This window comes from Eurosta solidaginis, chromosome 2 (genome assembly GCF_040869045.1).
Source record: "Eurosta solidaginis isolate ZX-2024a chromosome 2, ASM4086904v1, whole genome shotgun sequence".
Lineage (NCBI taxonomy): Eukaryota > Metazoa > Arthropoda > Insecta > Diptera > Tephritidae > Eurosta > Eurosta solidaginis.
Genome location: NC_090320.1, coordinates 66,973,100 through 66,979,364, shown reverse-complemented (window position 1 = coordinate 66,979,364; position 6,265 = coordinate 66,973,100).

The following is a 6,265-nucleotide window of genomic DNA, read 5'->3' as shown; positions in this document are numbered from 1 at the left end:
ACTAATGCGCTCGGACTGTCTTTTTCGATATGAAGTATGATATTTTCATACGGATATCGATTATTGGTTGAAGGAGCCGCTGGTCCTCGATGATGGGTTTCAGATATATACTGACGGTTCCAAACTAGATAACAAGGTGGGAAGCGATATATTTGCACCTCAACTGGAGTTGAATCGATTCTTTAGCCTTCCCGATCTTTCATTCGGAGGTCGTTGCAATTAACAGGGCCATTGATGACCTGAGAAAGGATATTCACGTCTGTAATAATATTAGAATTTATTTTGACAGCCAGGCTGCACTAGGTCGAGGACAGTGGAGAAGTGCCGCAAATTTCTTAAAGAGGTTGCTGAGCAAATTTCGCTTAGTCTGGTATGGGCGCTTGAACACTCGGAAATACTGGCAATGATATGGCTGATGAACTTGCTAGAAAGGCACAACCGGTCCGCTTTCGGCGTTCCGGAAGGGATTGAGCATGCGGCTTGCTACTTATATGCTCATTATGAAAGGGATATTTCTTAGGGAAGTAATTGTGAGATGGAGGATTCTTGAATCCTGATATCACACCAAGCTTCGAAACGCACGAGAAATCTGCTTCTTCTTGGAAGGTGGGGACATAACTCCAGTGGTCTACTTATAAGCGAGTACATAGCAATTGGGAGGCGTGCACAATGGCTGGGTGTTTCCTACAATGATTACTGCAGAAGCTGTAAAGACGAGGAGAATTTAGAAACAATTAAGTACTTCCTGCACGATTGTGCTTCGCTTTGGCATAAGAGGAAGATATTTCTTGGATCTCCCTTCATTGATGATTTTTGTGATCGGACTAATTTGGAAAGAAATTCCTGAGATATGGTGAATCGACCTGTGGCTTTCAGTAGGGGAGAAAGCTATATGGTATCACAACGGGGCTAAGTGCGCTGGTGCTTGCACCGGCGACTACTCCTACCCAACTTAACCTAAAGTCGCTACGAAATTTTAAATAGAATGAGGAGCCAGAAACTTCATCTGCAGCTTCCGTGCGCTAAATGGCGCAAGACAGCGCTTTCGGGTAATCTGCGCAAGGTCGTGGAGTATGACATCAATGGCTTGATTGCTTTTATAAGGTCCTCAAAATGGTTTGAAGGGAAAAGCTAGTGATATCTCTCCTTGGTATCACAACGGGCATAATGTCAATGGAATTGGTGTTCCAGCTAGAATTTAAGATATTGTGGCGAATATTAGCAGTTTCGGCACGTCAATATGCGCTATAACTACGCACACATGAACACAGAAGCGAAGAGCGTAGAGACAGTATAAAAGAACGCAGATAACATTACCCACACATGTACATATGTAGAAGACAGCAGCGAATATGAGATTCTGCACATAAGAAAAGTAAATAAACAAGAAATCGAAAAGGCTGTTCTCGAAAAGTCAAGAACAATGGACAATAAGGCGAACGAGGCAACTGAATGTACAAAAATTCAACTGAAAATCAATCAGTTTTATTCGACAGTTCAGTGATTCGAAGGATAGCAGAAAACGCAGAGTAATCGAGCATTCTAAAGATTCGCAGCAACAATGATACTACGTTACTATACATCCAAAATAATAGGGGGACTCATGTAACCGTATAAATGCCTTATAAAGTGTGTAAACGTATAAATTTATCTAGTTTACGCACGAGCTGTCAAATTTTGTATGAAAAATCATTTACACATGTTGTATAAATTTACGCGCACATTTCTTTGTGTAAACGCGGTAAACTCAAAGGAATGCAACCTTGCAGACATTACAGCATGCATTTTTATCAGAAATCTCCAACATCAGCAAGTCATTTACAAGAATAACTTAGTAAAGACGTTTTAGTTTTGATTTTTCACTTAATCCTGGCATTTTTTAATTTGTTAACAATCAAACAATTTTTGTTTGGCAATAATACATCTGATAAACAATCAAGTTTATCAAGAGTATTTCTAGGTGCGTTCAAATAACAGCGTGTGTAAATGGATATAATTTTACACCTTATAAGTTTATATGCTTTCATGAGTCCCCTAAATTTCTACATCATTTGCTACGCTTAAAATTACACAAAAATTTATTTCACAAAAAGTCTCAAATGTCTCACTGAATGCCAGTTACGATGTTTGGAAAGTTTTATTAATTTTAAAATTTTTTGGAGCATTAGCCAGAAAACCAATTCCAATTTAAAATCTTTACCTCCATGGTTTAATGAGATACGTATTTTTATGACAAATTCGAAAGTTATCGATTCGTTACTTGGGAAGTAAAATGGTATGCTTTTTTAAACATACTAGCTAAGAGAAGTGGAAGGGTTTCCAATGGAACATCCGACTTACTGCCTATGGCCTGAATTCTCGGCGTTTTTTAGAAGATTTCGCACAGTTGCGATTCAGTAACTTGAGCCAATTAGCTTGAATATATTTATATTTATTTAGTTCTTCGCCAGATGCGCTATTGAAACAAAAAAGCTGTCAAAATTAGATTTGTTTGCAAACTCAGGAGCTGCCACATTCTAAAAATTATTGCAGCGATCGACAGATTGTGGCATCGTCTAAAGTTTCTTACTTAAATTTATGTCAGCCCTTGTAATTTAAGACTTTTATTGCTAGAATTCAGGGATGTAGCCAAACTTTACAACTGGTTGTCACACTGTTTAAGGTCCCAACATGGACCAGGCCTAAGCTTGGAGTAGTGACCCAGCAGGGGAAACCTTGAAAAAATATCTAGGAATCATTCCAAACAGGACGTTGTCGGGGAATCTCAACTTAGAGAAGGCCTCGACGGCCCTAAAATGTAAAAGAATGCTGAGTATACGTGGGGTCTGTCTTTCTCTCATTGGATATTTACATCGATTATAAGGGCTATCCTTTACTAAGCACTATTTGTTTGGTGGACTGCCAAACGAAAAAGAACCGAGCTAAAAAAATTGCAGGGCGTATACAGGCTACGGCTGTACCCGCATCAGCAAACATACGACCTAGTACTGTACCTGCTCTTCGAAGTGGCTCTTAGAGCTACAATAGTGGTAGATGGTTTGCGCAAATGTGCCCAAATGGCAGACGAGGCGTTACACGTATACGCCGTTGGTTCCAAATTAATGGAAGGAGTATGGTCTACGTTGTACTGTGCTTATGCGGAAATAAACAGATCCCAAAAGCTGCCAGATCACTGTAGCGTTTCTCAGGCGTAACCTAAGCAGTTGAAACACTGGAAGAAAATAGCCCAAACATCACAGCCAAGCATTAGTTAAAGCAATTATCTCACATAACACAACATCTAAAAGGGTGTAAGAGTGTAAGCAATCCCTGCAAAGAATCGGGATACGGCGAAGCATGCATCTACATTGGGACTTTGGCATATGGAAATAAATGGAAATAAAAAAGCGGATGACCTAGCTAAACCCTCGAACCATAGATGTCCAGACCAGGTTGGGCGAGATTAAGAGAAGGCGAGAGTTGCACATGATCGAACAAACAGGAAAGGCGTGAGGCTGTAAAGTGCCGAAGATCATGTGCACGTTTCACAACCTTCGACTAACAAAGTTACTCTTATCACTATTAAGAGAGGACTGTAGGCTCATGAGGGTATTCTGAATGATGGTTTTCTGAATGAGCACTGCCTTGTGGCGTTACAGGCTTTCAAATTATGGCTAGTTAGAGAAGGCAGCGGGGTCTTTGCACCTCAACTAGGGTGGAATATATTTTTTAGCCTACCCGATCAGGCGGAGGTGGCTGCTATAAATGAGACCGTTGATCACCTTAGAAATGTTGTTCAAGCTATAATCCTATAATAAAATTTGTATTTACTCTGATAGCCAGGCTGCACTAAAAGCGCTTGAATCGGTCACATGTAAGTCCAGGACTGTAAAGATGTGCCGCAAATCTCTTAACGAGATCGCTGAGTAAACTTTCCTCAGTCTGGTATGGGTGCCTAGACACTCCGATATACAGGGCAATGAGATGGCTAAAAAACTTGCAAGAGGGGGCACATCTGTTCCGCTTTCTTCGTCCTGGAAGGGATTGAGCACGACGCTCGGTACCTGCAAGTTCACTTTGAAAGGGATTTTCCTTAGGGAAGCGGGTGTGAGATGGAGCAATCTCGAATTATGCTACCACACTAAGCTCTTGTGGCCTGAATGGGACGCGAGACGCACAAGAAGTCTCCTTCTTCTTGAAAAGGGGACATATCTCTGGTGGTTGGACTTATAACCGGCCACATAGCAATCGGGAAGCATACACAATGGCTGGGTGCTCCCTATAATGATTACTGCAGGAGCTGCAAAGACGAAGAGGATATAGAAACAGTCAATCATTTTCTGTGCGATTGTCCTGCACTTTGGAACAAGAGGAAGAAATCTCTGGGATCTCCCTTCTTTGACGATCTTTGTGATTTGGCTAAGCTGGAATCTAAGAAATTCCTGATATTTGCTGAATCGACCTGTTGGTTTGAATAGGGGAGAGATCCACGTGGTATGACAATTGGACCTTTTGGGCCTAAGTGCACTGGTGTTCGCACCGGTGGCCACTCTAACCTAACCTAGAGAGGGCAGAAATAAAAAGTGGGGTCGGAGGAGGGAGCGATCTCGCACATTTTGTGCTCATTCCCGGCGCTCGAAAGGCCAGGACACCAGCTATTAAAAGTAAAAAATTTTATAAAAAAAATGAAAATTTTAAGAATCGCAAAACTTATATTGAGATTTTTTCCGGTCTTCTGAAATGGCCTTTTTGCCCTAATGTGTAAATCGAACATTTTAAGGAACACAGTCAGCCTAATATCTAACATAGCATTTACGATAACGTTCAAGTAATTAAGTTTTACAAATCACATAACTTTATTATTGTTTTACATGTGCCCAAATATTTGTGTTAATAATTGTGAAAAACTTGAAGGTTTCCCATATAAGGAGGCTTTAGCCAATCAGCGAAAATAATGCACTTAAGTACACACATAAACGAACATATGAACTTCATATTCAAATAGTTTAATGATTCCTGGGGGAATTTGTTAGACACATACTGGGTACCAAAGAACTGCTATTATTTTTATGCATGGTAAGGGAAAAGTTTAGTTAAGCGCGGGATGGAGCAGCCTTAATGAATAGCATGAGGTTGGAGATTCATAAACTTGTACAGCTGAGGGTTATAATCTCTTGTTTGATATACATTTCTCTAAACTTAGGGAGAGTCGTCGTATTATCGGGGCTTAGAATATACCCACGTTATGGCCTGTCTATCGAAAGAGGCGGGCAAAATACAAATGCTGTTAATTCGGAAGTATTGCTTAATATAAACAAATTCTGAAACAGGGTATATGTTTAAGTTTTTTAAAATAAGGGCGTTTTTCAACCGGCAGCCAAAATAAGGTGATACTCAGCAGTCGCTTCGATTGAAGAGAGTTGCAAAATTATTTTGTTTGTATAACTTTGTTTGACATCTTGCGCAATTTTAAGAACCCTGTAGAGAGTAGGTTAGCTTGAACAGGTTGGTCCATGAGAACCTCATGTACAAATACTGAATGAGCCCATAATGTTAACAGAAGTTTGCTCAATGACCAAACTAAAAACCCCTATCTGAAACCAGGCCGTATGTTATAAAATAACTCCGCATTCTTGGCAAATACTAGAAGCTAGAACCCATGCTACTTACTGTTTCTAAATCTGATAGCTGTGGCAAACCTAATAGCTGGAGTCTTTGTCTTGCGAGCGCAGGGCACGCTCACAAGACGTGCTGCATCGTTTCCTCCTCTAAGCAGCACTTCCTAAAACTGATATCACTGATCAAGCCTAAGGACATCGCCATGTTAGATTCGCCAGTTGAAAGCATATAAAAAAGATTGGGGATGAACTAGTAGTGATTCTGAATGCACTAGAAGCGCGCCAGTTTTGAACACGAGAGTTTCCATACTGGCCACATATATGGGTCACGTACCCTGCCTATATTTCCGATTCCAACAAAGCAAATTTGTAAACTCCTATCATTATATTCGGTAAACTCAATTTACTAATATATGCACATATACATACAAACAAAAATGTGCTAAATTTTCAATATCTGTGAGCATACATACATGTGTGAATCCAATTTTTTTCTTTTCCTCTCCTAGCTGATCCAAAATTTTGTGGACCAATAAATAACGCAACAGCGCCCGTTGGACGTGATGCAACTCTAACCTGCGTTGTCAATGGTAGTTAGTTTTCCGAGACGAGGTTAATAACTAAAAGTTTCATACTTGCCTTTAGCTTGCTTGGCTCAGAGTCGACAC